This window comes from Aedes aegypti, chromosome 1 (genome assembly GCF_002204515.2).
Source record: "Aedes aegypti strain LVP_AGWG chromosome 1, AaegL5.0 Primary Assembly, whole genome shotgun sequence".
Taxonomy (NCBI): domain Eukaryota; kingdom Metazoa; phylum Arthropoda; class Insecta; order Diptera; family Culicidae; genus Aedes; species Aedes aegypti.
The window spans coordinates 287,015,772-287,031,321 of record NC_035107.1 but is presented as its reverse complement, the minus strand read 5'-3'; the positions used below and the strand labels follow the sequence as shown (position 1 = coordinate 287,031,321).

Genomic DNA, 15,550 nt, shown 5'->3' with positions numbered 1-15,550 from the left:
GGGTGGATTGCTTCGCCCAGTGACTGAAGATAACGGGTGGTTTGGTTGGTTTTTGCGGTTTGACGCAAGAATCGTTTGATGTCGGGGAAAAAAAGGGCCGAGAAAACAAATTTAGTTGCGAAAAACTGTTTGGCGATTGGTGCGGTGACTTGGCAATAGCGAATAAATTGACTTTTCGACAGTTCATGTCGAGGGGATGACAAAAGATAAATGAAGCTTTGAGGTTAAGTAGTCCGTTTTTCGTTTTGGCAGCCATGAAGAAATTGTAAGTTGCATTGTCAAAGTAATAAAACTCAGTCCATAAGTTTATATTGATTGAAAAAAAAGCATCACCAGATGCGTATACATGACGAGAGTATGCTGGTTTTTCAGCAGATTCAGTAAAAAGCCAAATGATTTTCATTAATTTGAAACCATAGGATAGTTCAGTGGAAAAAGTTTCCTGCTTCTATGGAGAGAAGATTTCCAGCTTCTGGCCGTGAAGCTTTCCAGCTTTTGGATGAGAAGCTTTCCAGCTTCTAGACGAGAAACTTTCCAGCTTCTGGACGAGAAGCTTTCCAGCTTCTGGAGAGAAGCCTTCCCAACTTCTGGAAGAGAAGCTTTCCAGCTTCTGGAAGAGAAGCATTCCAGCTTCTTGAAAAAAGCTTTCCAGCTTCTGGAGAAAAGAAGCTTTCCAGCTTCTGGACAAAAGGAAGCTTTCCAGCTTCTGGAGAAAAGGAAGTTTTCCAGCTTCTGAAGAAAAGAAACTTATCCAGCTTCTGGAGAAAAGAAAGCTTTCTAGCTTCTGGAGAAAAGGAAGCTTTCCAGCTTCTGGAGAAAAGGAAGCTTTCCAGCTTCTAGAGAAAAGAAAACTTTCCAACTTCTGGAGAAAAGGAATCTTTCCAGCTTCTGGACGAGAAGCTTTCCAGCTTCTGGAGAGAAGCTTTCCAGCTTCTGGACGAGAAGCTTTCCAGCTTCTGGAGAGAAGCTTTCCAGCTTCTGGAGATAAGCTTTCCAGCTTCTGGAGAGAAGCTTTCCAGCCGAGAGAAGCTTTCCAGCTTCTGGACGAGAAGCTTTCCAGCTTCTGGAGAGAAGCTTTCCAGCTTCTGGGGAAAAGCTTTCAAGCTTCTGGCGAAAAGCTTTTCAGCTTCTGGACGAGAAGCTTTCCAGCTTCTGGACGAGAAGCTTTCCAGCCTATGGAGAGAAGCTTTCCAGCTTCTGGAGAGAAGCCTTCCCAACTTCTGGAAGAGAAGCTTTCCAGCTTCTGGAAGAGAAGCTTTCCAGCTTCTTGAAAAAAGCTTTCCAGCTTCTGGAGAAAAGAAGCTTTCCAGCTTCTGGAAAGAAGCTTTCCAGCTTCTGGACAAAAAGAAGCTTTCCAGCTTCTGGAGAAAAGGAAGTTTTCCAGCTTCTGAAGAAAAGAAACTTATCCAGCTTCTGGAGAAAAGGAAGCTTTCCAGCTTCTGGAGAAAAGGAAGCTTTCCAGCTTCTAGAGAAAAGAAAACTTTCCAACTTCTGGAGAAAAGGAATCTTTCCAGCTTCTGGACGAGAAGCTTTCCAGCTTCTGGACGAGAAGCTTTCCAGCTTCTGGACGAGAAGCTTTCCAGCTTCTGGAGAGAAGCTTTCCAGCCGAGAGAAGCTTTCCAGCTTCTGGACGAGAAGCTTTCCAGCTTCTGGACGAGAAGCTTTCCAGCTTCTGGAGAGAAGCTTTCCAGCTTCTGGAGAGAAGCTTTCCAGCTTCTGGAGAGAAGCTTTCCAGCTTTTGGAGAGAAGCTTTCCAGCTTCTGGGGAAAAGCTTTCAAGCTTCTGGCGAAAAGCTTTCTAGCTTCTGGACGAGAAGTTTTCCAGCTTCTGGACGAGAAGATTTCCAGCTTCTGGAAGAGAAGCTTTCCAGATTCTGGACGAGAAACTTTCCAGCTTCTGGACGAGAAGGTTTCCAGCTTCTGGACGAGAAGCTATCCAGCTTCTGGAAGAGAAGCTTTCCAGCTTCTGGACGAGAAGCTTTCCAGCTGCTGGACGAGAAGCTTTCCAGCTGCTGGACGAGAAGCTTTCCAGCTCCTGGACGAGAAGCTTTCCAGCTTCTGGACGAGAAGCTTTCCAGCTTCTGGACGAGAAGTTTTCCAGCTTCTGGACGAGAAGATTTCCAGCTTCTGGACGAGAAGTTTTCCAGCCTCTGGAAGAGAAGCTTTCCAGATTCTGGACGAGAAACTTTCCAGCTTCTGGACGAGAAGGTTTCCAGCTTCTGGAAGAGAAGCTTTTCGGCTTCTGGACGAGAAGCTTTCCAGCTTCTGGACGAGAAGCTTCCCAGCTTCTAGACGAGAAGCTTCCCAGCTTCCGGACGAGAAGCTTTCCAGCTTCTGGACGAGAAGCTTTCCAGCTTCTGGACGAAAAGCTTTCCAGCTTCTGGACGAGAAGCTTTCCAGCTTCTGGACGAGAAGCTTTCCAGCTTGTGGACGAGAAGCTTTCCAGCTTGTGGACGAGAAGCTTTCCAGCTTGTGGACGAGAAGCTTTCCACCTTCTGGACGAGAAGCTTTCCACCTTCTGGACGACAAGCTTTCCACCTTCTGGACGAGAAGCTTTCCAGCTGCTGGACGAGAAGCTTTCCAGCTCCTGGACGAGAAGCTTTCCAGCTCCTGGACGAGAAGCTTTCCAGCTTCTGGACGAGAAGCTTTCCAGCTTCTGGACGAGAAGCTATCCAGCTTCTGGAAGAGAAGCTTTCCAGCTTCTGGACGAGAAGCTTTCCAGCTTCTGGACGAGAAGCTTCCCAGCTTGTGGACGAGAAGCTTTCCAGCTTGTGGACGAGAAGCTCTCCAGCTTGTGGACGAGAAGCTTTCCACCTTCTGGACGAGAAGCTTTCCACCTTCTGGACGACAAGCTTTCCACCTTCTGGACGAGAAGCTTTCCAGCTGCTGGACGAGAAGCTTTCCAGCTCCTGGACGAGAAGCTTTCCAGCTTCTGGACGAGAAGTTTTCCAGCTTCTGGACGAGAAGATTTCCAGCTTCTGGACGAGAAGTTTTCCAGCCTCTGGACGAGAAGATTTCCAGCTTCTGGACGAGAAGTTTTCCAGCCTCTGGAAGAGAAGCTTTCCAGATTCTGGACGAGAAACTTCCCAGCTTCTGGACGAGAAGCTTCCCAGCTTCCGGACGAGAAGCTTTCCAGCTTCTGGACGAGAAGCTTCCCAGCTTGTGGACGAGAAGCTTTCCAGCTTGTGGACGAGAAGCTTTCCAGCTTGTGGACGAGAAGCTTTCCACCTTCTGGACGAGAAGCTTTCCACCTTCTGGACGACAAGCTTTCCACCTTCTGGACGAGAAGCTTTCCAGCTGCTGGACGAGAAGCTTTCCAGCTCCTGGACGAGAAGCTTTCCAGCTTCTGGACGAGAAGTTTTCCAGCTTCTGGACGAGAAGCTTTCCAGCTTCTGGACGAGAAGTTTTCCAGCTTCTGGACGAGAAGATTTCCAGCTTCTGGACGAGAAGTTTTCCAGCCTCTGGAAGAGAAGCTTTCCAGATTCTGGACGAGAAACTTCCCAGCTTCTAGACGAGAAGCTTCCCAGCTTCCGGACGAGAAGCTTTCCAGCTTCTGGACGAGAAGCTTTCCAGCTTCTGGACGAAAAGCTTTCCAGCTTCTGGACGAGAAGCTTTCCAGCTTCTGGACGAGAAGCTTTCCAGCTTGTGGACGAGAAGCTTTCCAGCTTGTGGACGAGAAGCTTTCCAGCTTGTGGACGAGAAGCTTTCCACCTTCTGGACGAGAAGCTTTCCACCTTCTGGACGACAAGCTTTCCACCTTCTGGACGAGAAGCTTTCCAGCTGCTGGACGAGAAGCTTTCCAGCTCCTGGACGAGAAGCTTTCCAGCTCCTGGACGAGAAGCTTTCCAGCTTCTGGACGAGAAGCTTTCCAGCTTCTGGACGAGAAGCTATCCAGCTTCTGGAAGAGAAGCTTTCCAGCTTCTGGACGAGAAGCTTTCCAGCTTCTGGACGAGAAGCTTCCCAGCTTCTGGACGAGAAGCTTTCCAGCTTCTGGCCGGGAAGCTTCCCGGCTTCTGGACGAGAAGCTTTCAAGCTTCTGGACGAGAAGCTTTCCAGCTTCTGGACGAGAAGCTTTCCAGCTTCTGAACGCGAAGCTTTCCAGCTTCTGGACGAGAAGCTTTCCAGTTTCTGGACGAAAAGCTTTCCAGCTTCTGGACGAAAAGCTTTCCAGCTTCTGGAGAGAAGCTTTCCAGCTTCTGGACGAGAAACTTTCCAGCTTCTGGGAAGCTTCTTGTGAGAAGCTTCCCAGCTTCTGGGGAGTTTCTTATGAGAAGCTTTCCAGCTTCTGGGAAGAAGCTTTCCAGCTTCTGGGAAGAAGCTTTCCAGCTTCTGGGAAGAAGCTTTCCAGCTTCTGGGAAGAAGCTTTCCAGCTTCTGGGAAGAAGCTTTCCAACTTCTGGAGAGAAGCTTTCCAGCTTTTGGAAGAGAAGTTCTCCAGCTTCAGGAAGAGTAGCTTTCCTGCTTCTGGAGAGAAGTATCTGAAGGAAATTGTATATCAAGAGCGTTATAGGACATCTATCAAATATTCTCATGTAGTTGTTATCTAAAACCACGTGCTTCCGTTAGAAAATTAGTTACTTCTACCAGAAGCCTAGAAATTTCGATGAAACTTAGGTTCAAATCATAAAATCTTCAAATCTTATTCTTGCCAAATTCCTAAATTTACTAGCAAAATTTGAAAGAATCTGTCTGAATCAAGCTTTTAAGCCTTGTGTTTCGTTCTGGATTTCAACAGCTTCCGATGTTTTGCATCAATTTCCACTCAAATTCATGAGTTAACATCCCTCCCCTTGGTTATGCGACCTTGCCGCGATGGGAGGGCATAATCCATTAGCCCATATGATGGAAACCAAAGGCGTAACCTGTAGTGGTGGTATCACATTTTGGCATTTTTTGCTTAAAGCCACGCCATAATTCATATGGCATAGACGCAATAATATCTCGGATGTGATCCAACGGACATTCTGCGTCATTGATAGAACTGATGCCCATTTCAAATAATTAATCTATTCGAAGTGGACATTAATACTATTGGTGACGTTCAGTTTGTCTTTTGCTTACCAGAATGATCCGTAGCCACTCTTACTATTAGCTAGCTAGATACATCGTTATCATGTACGACGTAGGGAATAATACTCTGAGGAAAATGACTAGTAGATTCACTGAGTAGAAATAAGTGGCGACAATTTAATTTATTTTAATATGGTTTTTACATTGCCATAATAAAAAATACCTCTTTTGTAACAGCGGTATAAATAATCTAATTCCAGCTTCATTTTCGCAAAATTTACAAGTAGAAAGTAGGCGTTGTGAAGCATTACATTTGCCACCGAAAAGTGAATCTTGTAGGAGATTGTAATAGAAGCCTAAGGTAACTTTACTCTTCAATATTCACTATAAAAATGACTATGGAAAGTAAGACGCTGAAATCGATCATTAGGGTACTTGCTAGTTTCGAAAAATTGTTGAACAGACAAGGAAAGCGACTTTTTTCTTTAAGGATATATGAACGTAATGACCAATAAATACTTTTAACAACAAATAATGAAATCAACAGCCTAATTTTGTTAAGACTTGACGACAATTGACATTTAATACTCTAATCTTACGTAAAAGACAGGAGTAATCAGAAATGACAAATTATTCAAAATCATTTCGGCTAGACAGTATTAGTAATGACACTACTACACTACTATTTCAAACAAATTCTGATGGAGCTGCTGATTTTCACAATGCTTCCTTTTCTCAGAAGCAAGGGAATGTGGGTATTTTTCAAAAACTACCATGTCACAATACTAATAAAAAAGCAGTGTTCATGTGGGCGCCATTGCCTAGTTCGTCTGAGTATTGGTCCTGGTAGAGGGGAAACTTGGCAAAAGCCAGACCGAGGGTTCAGCCTTGACAAGTTAAGCTGTCAGGCAGCTCCAACTGAATACCATACAAAAAAAAATTTATGAGTTAACATCGATCTGAGAGTTTTTTGTATTCTCAATATACTGATGTACTAGAGCACAACGCCTAAATTCAAACTGTTCTATTACCTAATCTATTTTTGGATCCGATGCTACGCTGTCTCTTTACGCTTTCTACTTTTCGCAGGTAGATCGAAGAGCACGCAGGGATTCTTCTCTCAGTCCAAGAGAGGTCCATTTGTTCATAGCCGTTTTTTGTCGATTGCCATCTTCATCCGGGTGCCGTTGAGCGTTTGCCCAGAGGAGGGTCAACATTTCAGTCCGCTTCCAGACGGCCGTGACATGTTGGATGGATGGGCTCGTGTTGTTCTTGAGCGGACTGACGAAATTTGTTGTTGAGGAGGCTGGGAATCAAACCCATGACCATCCGCTTATGAAGCAAACGTGTAGCCAACAACGCCACGTTGCCCCCTGATTTGAGAGTTACAGCCGTAGTTCTGTTGGAAATTACAGACATTTTTCAGAAATTCTACAATGTTTATCTTGACAAGGATTCTTCTTCTAGAATCATAGTCTTTTCTTAAACTTTCTGTCCCGATTGAATTTCTACTGTCACAATCCAAAACATTCACTGCAATTCTGTAGATCCGATTGTAGAGCATCGGATTCCTGAAGGAATGTTGAAAGAAGACGAAGGTGCTTCTTTTCAAATTCAGTTGATTCTGTTTTTGGCCAGAATTCCATAAAAATGTGCATTTCTTGGACGTATTTGTCGATCTTTCTAGTAAAATATTACACCTGTTTGTGATTATAGGCTGAAAATTTGCTGAAGTTTTGAAGTTTCCACCACAGATTTGATGCTTCCGTTTGCAATCCGATTGATTTTCATAGTATATCTGGCTTCTTCGAAAACTTCTGCGGTAGACATCAGAATCTACTCAAAATTGAGTTCTGCGGAGCTCTAACGGTATTTCGCACAGATGAATCGCTGCTCGATTCAATTTTTTTCTATTAATGACACTTTACACTATAAGTGCATTCGTGTCAACACCTAACTCTACATTGCTCTATAAACATCAATTACAATATTTAGCGATAAATTTGTCTTGTCGTTCCTCATTATTAATTATCATGTGAACGATCCTCTATAAAGCTACTTGCTTCATTGTGATCGGTTTCTACTTAAATGGCACTTACAAATGAACGAAAATTACAATCACGTTTGGATAGCAGTTTTTTAGATACTTTTAGGTTATCTTCGACCGTTTTTCCACTAGAATATGTTATTGCTCATTATCTCAATAATCGAATTGACACATTTTCATGTGAAGCTGTCGGCCTTGGGGAGCTTTGGCAAATTGTTATATTGTTATTTCATTATATTTCCTGCGTTTATTCGGCTTTTCATTTTTCTAGTTCGGATTCGAAGAACACTTTTCCACCTAAGTTTATTCATTGTTTTCAACACCTCACCAATTGCCTCGTAATTCAATCTAACACCAAAGGCTCTAACAGCAAATTCCACCACAAAATTCCATTCAAAGTTTTTTGTTGCATGCGAATCTGCTTATCCGGTCTGCTCTGGCTTTCGCAAGCATCATTCCATTACAGCAACACCCCCGCCAGTACACAGAACACTTCGTCAACTGTATCATCATCACCGCACCATCCAACCATCCATCCAATATCATATTCCAAAAGTCCGAAATCTATCCTCTTCGTTCCTATTGGAACCGTCCCATTGAGCCTCGCATCGCAAAGCCCAATAGTTCAACACCCCCCGTTCCACGTCGTTCTTCTTGCTGTTGCTTTGCATCTATCTTCGTCACAATCGTCGTTCTTCGTCACACCGCTCCTCTTCGTCTCTTCGTCCAGATCTGTCCTCCTAGTCATCGACGGCAACAGCAGCAGCAGCAACAGCTACTAAAACACAAAACATGGCCCGTTCCGTTTTACCTTTCGCAAGAGTGCCCATCAACCCACGGCTAGCACTATAATCCCATTCCTATGGCTGAGCCATGCCGAAGAAGGAAGAAGAGAGCTTTCACGCACACCATCGCAAGGAACACTGCCGTCCAAGTAGGCCTCTCATTATGGTCGCGAAGAATCGCGAAAATTTGCTTGGTTTACTTCGATTCTTTCACGCAGCGATCAGACGCCCGTCAAGGATGACTTGACGAATCCATCGCGAGCACAGACATTTGTTGATTTCGCAATGATTTGGCTGAATTTCTGAACGAATCATTCTCCGCACACACACACCCGCAACTTCCCAAAACACACTCCAATTGGACACTTTTTTGCACAACGAGAACATAAAACACCCGAACATTGCGATGGGTCGATTGATGTATGATACGTGTTTTCCCTAGAAGTGGATCATTACCTTTTAGAAACTGAAACTTCCGCGTAGCACAGCTTGTCCTGCTTCCTTTAATTGCCACGAATTACGTCACGGTCACAACACCAATTCTGGTTCCACCAAAGAACCAACCAAACAAACTCATACACAAAAACACGACTTTTTTGCTTCGTTTCTCTTCCACGGAACGGCAACTAGTTTGTCGCCTGCTTGTTTCCTCCTGCTGCAGCAGCCCACCCCCGTGGAATACGCGAACTCTTCAGCTACAAACGCAGCAACCCACACGCACTTCCCCGCGAACCATCGAAGTAGGCTCCCGCGGGAGCACAAACAATAGAAAAATCACCGCCACCGCAACTTTCAAGTCAAAGACTGAGCATACAAAAACACGGCAGCTTTTTCCACCTTGCCCCCTAGTCCTACACCTCTATACGGAGGGGGGTCCTATTTGGAAACACACAATGCAGAGCAGACAAGAACCCGGCGCGACCACGAACGGCCGTGGAGACGTCCTACCGAGACTAAAGTTCCACTACAACTGACGAGCGCCGAGCAGCGCCACGATTGCGACGACCGAATCGCCGCCGCCGCAAGTTAACAACACAACACCACCAATACAGAAGCAGCTGGTGCTAGAGCCGAGCGAATGACACTTCGAAAGCACCCGAAGTAGGCGGTGGGCAGGGGGAAAACCTGTTTTTCCTCCAGCTTGGCACAGCTGCTCTGAACCGACCGACCGCCAGTAATCACCACAGTGATCACGAAAACACGGATTTAGAATCGCGCAGAGAGAGCTTTTCGATGGTTTTGGGAGACAAAAGCTTTGGACTATTCTCTCTCACACACAATCAAGTTTCACGAATGGATTCGTTTTGATGATTTCAGGGCGCCATCCATTGAAATAGTGACAATTTTACAAAGTTGGCACTCAATTTCGTAAAATATCAATTATTATGTTTGAACCAAGGTTTGGACCCATAACCTAACGGTGACGTTAGTGACGTAATTTATGAACGTCACCCGGCTCACTTGCACCATCGCAAGCAAGTTGTGTTGAATTTCCATCCATAGAGTGGTGATATAGGTGAAAATGGCATGCTTCGATTGTGTTGACATGTTTCGGGAAAATCGCCTCCCGAGAAAGCATGGCACACTGCCATGCCGCGAAGGGTGGTGGGGTGGATAATGTTTTAATGGTATTCACATTGTTTACTACCCTAACGGACGACGTGACAGCTCCCGAGAACGAAGGGATGTTTGCGATGGTGAGTGATTTCGATGCCTTTTGGTCGGTTCATGCGCAAACGTCTGCGAGAGCGAGAGATTTGTTGTGATGGTGGGTTTCTGACAGGGAACCCGGAAAATTGCTATCATCTGATAGCCGGTTGAGAGTCTAATACTATGCTCTGCTACGAGATGGCAGCAAAGCTACGGAAAGTTTAGCGATGGGAAATGGGACTGACACTTAGGGAAATTGTTTCCTTCATAATTTTTTCCAGGATATTGAATCTCCCATGGAGGTCCTGGCATTTGGGACTTACGCTGATACAGCTCTATAGCAGGGCGTGTACTACCTGTAAAAAACTGGAAAACCTAGAATTATCAGGGAATTTTATTGAACCTGGAAAAACCTGGAATTCTCAGGGAATTTTGGCTACAGTCAGGGAAACTATTTTAAAGCAGTAGAATATGGTAGAAAATGTCGTTCATTCTCTTCCTGAAAATGTGAAACATTCCACATTCTCTTCCTCATTCTTCTGGAATACTTCCAGAGGGCTACCAGATAATTTTCAATGGATGCTTAATAGAATTTCTTCAGAACTTGGTTCAGAAAATACCAGAGCACACCAACGCTTTCACAAACGTTTATTCCACAGAGATAACTCTAAAAAAAATCCTAGCGATTATCCCAGGATTTCCTCCAGATGCTTTTCCACTAATTTATTCACAGATATCTCCTGTTGTTACTTCTAAAAGAATTCAAACAGATTCTTCAGGTTATCTTTTTATTCAAGAGTTCTTGTAAAAAATCGTTTTCACATTTTTCCAAGAAACCCTTCAATAATTTCTACTCCGATTTTCCATTTATTCTAGGCATTTTCATTTGGATTCTTTTTCAAAATTCATCCACGATTACTCTCAGGATTTGATGAAATGTATTATAAACTTTTCCAATGATTCTTCGATAAATTTGACCTGGGATTTCTAATTAAGTTCCTGCAGAACTTTCTCATGGCATTTCTCCAGCATTTCATCAAAATATTATTGCTAAGGTTGAAAGATTTCTCAAACAAAACAAAATCAATTAAAATTTCCAAATCTTCATGCATTCTTCAAAACATTACTCAAAACTCCACACAAGTTAATACTACAGCAATTACTACAGTTATTGTTCCGATTATTCATCGATAGTTTTTTCAGGGATTCAGTCCGAATTGCATCAAAGAATTTCTTAGAAACGTCTTGTAGGACATTACTTAAAGATTGTTATTGTTTTCAGTTATTTTAGCAATTTATCAAAAAAATTCTAAGAATAATTTTATTAAAAATATATGGGTTCTTTCAGAGATCCTTGTAGAAATTCATCAAGGCATACTTAGACCTCACACAAGTTTCAACAGAGGTTACTTTAAGATGTTTTTTTTTTCGAAATTTCTCGTGAATATTTTTAACAGTTTTCTCCAAAACAATCTGAAAAATTTCTTTGACATTTCTGTATAAATGACTGGAGGAATTTCTGAAATACTTTTGAGTTTTTAAAGGTATTTCAATCGGGAATGTTGGAGGAAGTCCAAGGGAAATTAATGACATATTTTTGACGTAGAACTACGTCTTTCTTCTCTATACAGGAGTGAAATTGGAATTTCAAAACCAAGAGCGTTACGTTGGCATGAAATATTTTAAACGTTTATAACTTTTTGCTGGTTTAACAAAATTCCTTGATTAGCACCTCAATCGAAAGACAAGACATCGAAGGTTCATGTCGTTCACTTACTGAATCCCACATACCTGTCCAAATAGTTTAATAACTGTTTTAAAAGAGAACGTTGATTTCAAGCAAATCTATAAATAGGGGTGCTAGAAAAATTTTGACGTCATTTGCTTTTCACTCTCCGATTGGCTCGCATCTCAGCAGGCAACAGATCGGCTTGCTCTGACCGGGCGTGCTTCTCAGGCACAGACATCGATAGCGAAGAACCCTCCCGTTTCTCTTGCTTCGCCCAAATCAAACTGTCAATCGAGCAAGAGAAGATGCCGTCCGAAGCCAAAGCCATCACCCAAGGTGTCACCAAGAAGAAGAAGAAGGGGAAGCAGTCCAAAAGAGAATTTGCGGTCGAGATGTGAACACGGTCGGGCGAGTCATTCTCGCACGGGTAGAAATCAGAATCCAAAATCATGATTTTGCACCCGGATATCATGATTCCAGTGTGTTTTCATCTTATGAAAATACACCATGATTTGGACTTACGATATCATGAGTCAGATTGTCGTAACGCGACACAAGTTGCAGCGGAGTGCTCGAAATCATGCATCGTATGCTCGAAAATCATGACTCGCGCATCCGTTTCGGATCTATTTATGAAATATGAAAATACATTATAAACATACATTAATGTCAGTTCTGTTCATTACTATCGTACTAAATACTGAAAAAAAAACCTTTTTGACAAATTTTTAATCGACTCAATAATATTATATTCGTACAAAGTCGACCTTTTCAGAGCCCCTCCTGGCTACACCACTGGTCCATCACCCGAAAGGCTTTAGGCTTTTTCATATTTCGACATGTAGAATCTAACAAAAATATTCCGGTTGAAAACCCCGTGTAACACCATCGTGACCTTCTCTTGTCAGCATTGCATGGCATTTCTAACAGCAATGTTGATTTATCATATAGTGGGGGAACACTTCCTAAATTCTTGAGTACGGTAATTGGGAAATGTATCAAAATTGCAACAGATTTTAAATACTGTTTACTAAACTGTTTCTTGACCAGTTGTAATAAGCATCTATTAATCTGCAATTTTTCTACATGTTAGTTTCAATAAACAAATCCATTGAAAATGTCATTGTAAAGCAGAGCATACATATTAACGCTTGTATTGGGTTTCGAATTCCGATTTCTCTAACTTTTACGTACATTGATCAGACATGTTTAAAATTTGCTCGAAGGCAAAACATTCGTGATTTTCATTTATCGTAAACTATTGAAATAATGTTTTATCGTCCATCCGAACGAGTCCATGAATTTTCAAAGATATGTAAATCCCTAACCAAGACATCAACTTTATATACCTTATATCCCAGATTGGTCGATCAGAAGAAGGAGAAGAAAACGAAAGGGAGGAACATCGTCTGCTATTCAAATTGTGGAAACATACTACTTTCGACTGATTCGGTTCGTTTCATTTAAACTTTCGAGCTAGTAAGAGCTCCTCGTGATAATCGCAGCATCGGAACAGTCAAGATACAATCCCGTTAGGCACCACTACAAGAAGCCTCATGATCGGCTGATCTGAAAAGCTGCCAATCTTGGGGTATGTGAAATTGCTCAAGATTGAGCTACGTTTCCAGATTTTGACTTAATCCATGTGGTTGTCATATAGCTTATTTCCCAGATCAGGAAGCGAAGAAATAGGCTAAATAGAAAATAGGCTATATAAAATTGATGTCTTGGCAAGGGATCTACAAGATGAGCATTATGCTGTTATTGCATCCCGACGGCACTGCAGCTGCGTCCTCGGAAACATCCTCAAATTGTCAATTATTCATAATAAATCAGATATTGTATGATGCTACGAAATGAATTAAGAGATTATAGCAAGTATGTGGCAAACATATTAGGAAATATTGCACAAATAACTCTTTAGAACACATTTGTTGACTCTGAAAAGGGCCGATAGAATTGTTGAATTCGAGTCACACGGACGAATTTTGACGGCGCACTGGTTGAAATCCTCCTCGCCCGATGAGGTTTGCGGTGGCGCCTTCTTCAGGGTCTTCTTCATCACGGTGGTCTTTGAAATTTGGTGGGGTTTTGCTGAGGGACTGCCTTCTTCTTCTCCTCCTTTCTCGCGGATACCATACCAGCCACAGTCTCAGTTTAGGACTGCGATGGCGGCCACAACCATCTATTCTTCTGTGGACTGCTTCCTCTTCTTCTTGGCGGCGGCAGTGGTGATGACTTTGGCTTCGGACGGCATCTTCTCTCGGTCGCTCAACAGTTGGATTTGAGCGAACCACGACAAACGGGGGGTTCTTCGCTGTCGATGTCTGTGCCTGAGAAGCACGCCCGGTCAGAGCAAACCGATCTGGTGCCTGCTGAGATGCGATCCGAGCGTAGAGTGAAAAGCAAATGACGTCAACTTTTCTCTAGCACCGCTACTTATACACTCAGGCAAATGGACTATCGATAAACATAGGAACCCCTTATGAAAATTCGCCACAAGAAATCGGGTTGATTTTCATAAATTTGCCTTATGAAACCAGAATTTGAAAACAAAAAACGTTTACGCGGCAACCTGGAATCGAACCAAGAACCTTATGATCGATAGGCCCGAGCGTACACCACGCGCCTATCGACGCCTTGATGTGGAGTGATACTAAAACGATACATTAAGCGTTCGTATTGCAATAACCGTTCCACCTTTCATAAGGCAAAATGTATGAAATTCGATAGTCCAGTTCGCTGCGTGTAGATTTGCTTGAAATCAACGTTCTCTTTTAAAACAGTTATTAAACTATTTGGGCAGGTATGTGGGACTCAGTAAGTAAACGACATGACCCTTTTATGCCTTGTGTTTTGAATTTCGTTGAGACAGCAAACAGTTCCTCTTCTTCTTTCTGGCGTTACGTCCCAACTGGGACAAAGCCTGCTTCTCAGATTAGTGTTCTTATGAGCACTTCCACAGTTATTAACTGAGGGCTTTCTTTGCCGATTGACCATTTTTGCATGTGTATATCGTGTGGCAGGTACGAAGATACTCTATGCCCTGGGAATCGAGAAAATTTCCTTTACGAAAAGATCCTCGACCAGCGGGATTCGAACCCACGACCCTCAGCATGGTCAATGCTGAATAGCTGCGCGTTTACCGCTACGGCTATCTGGGTCCCAGCAAAAAGTTATAAGAGTTTAGAATATTTCATGTCAACGTAACGCTCTTGGTTTTGAAATTCCAATTTCACTTCTGTATAGAGAATTATTATTTTAGTATCAAACTGAGCGGCATAATCAAATGCAAACGCATTCAGTTTCCGCTGGTTAGTGCTAAAGCAGCAATTCTCCCAAGATGGTTGACTGGAGGAACGAGCACATTGATGAGTATTAAAGTACAGAGCCTAAATGCTCATGCAATGGATATTTCTACAGACCAAATTCTGACCAGTGTAGGATTCCTTGCACGGAGTGAGACTTGGCCAGCCGATCAATCCTCCGTTGACATTGCTGCCCACTGCTGCATAACCAGTTCGAACGCCCAGGCGTGAGAGCTGGAGGTGTAGCGATTTACCAGAAGGATACGGCCTTTAACGTAGCTGTACCTCACACAGTTCAAAAGATTAGTGAGAAATATGATGCAATGCTTGGCGTAGCATATCAGGTTGGCAACATTTGTTCGGTACCAATTTATTATAATTATGGACATTGAAATACTGCTAATAACAGTGTACATTTCTACAGGTACTAGGTACTGTGCAAGATACGAAAATGTTCATGATCCGTAATTTATTCAATGTTCAATTATGTAAAACAAGATACTCCTATTGTAGTCACCGGTGGCTTTAATATTGATGTTTCCAGACAAGAAAACATTAATTTGTCAATTTCATGAATAATAGGGTAACACAGTTTATCTAATGATCAAAACAATTAAACAAAATTATCTGTTATTGTTAATGTATCACAAACAGTTGCTTTTTTGTTGAACAATACGAGTCCTTTAGCTTTAGACTATAAACTACGGTTTGAGTAAACTATCCCAGACAGTGCAAATATGCAATAATGTCCAAATATAGTTGAATGATACGAAGATAAAAAATGTTGAGAAATGGTAGAAATATAGCTTTACCATTTGCCAAACGAATTTTCTTCCAATTTTCACTACACACTCACCCATGTGAATTTTACTGTATACAACGTTTGTTTAACAGTTAGACAAACAGTAAGTTTTCATTGATTCAACACACTTTCAAAAAAATACATTCTGGATGTAGAATGTTCCGCAAACCGGTGTTTTATTTTTGTTTTTTTTTTATTATTATATACCATTATAGTCTAAG

General features: G+C 42.6%; 1 protein-coding gene across 1 annotated transcript in view; it reads right to left on the bottom strand.

Moving 5' to 3' along the window:
• LOC5565610 overlaps window positions 1-8,830 on the bottom strand; it is a gene marked incomplete in the record, with an annotated part of 686,619 nt that extends 677,789 nt beyond the window's left edge. The window contains 1 exon segment of the mRNA XM_021838090.1: window positions 8,297-8,830.
• Between the last annotated feature and the right edge of the window lie 6,720 nt (window positions 8,831-15,550).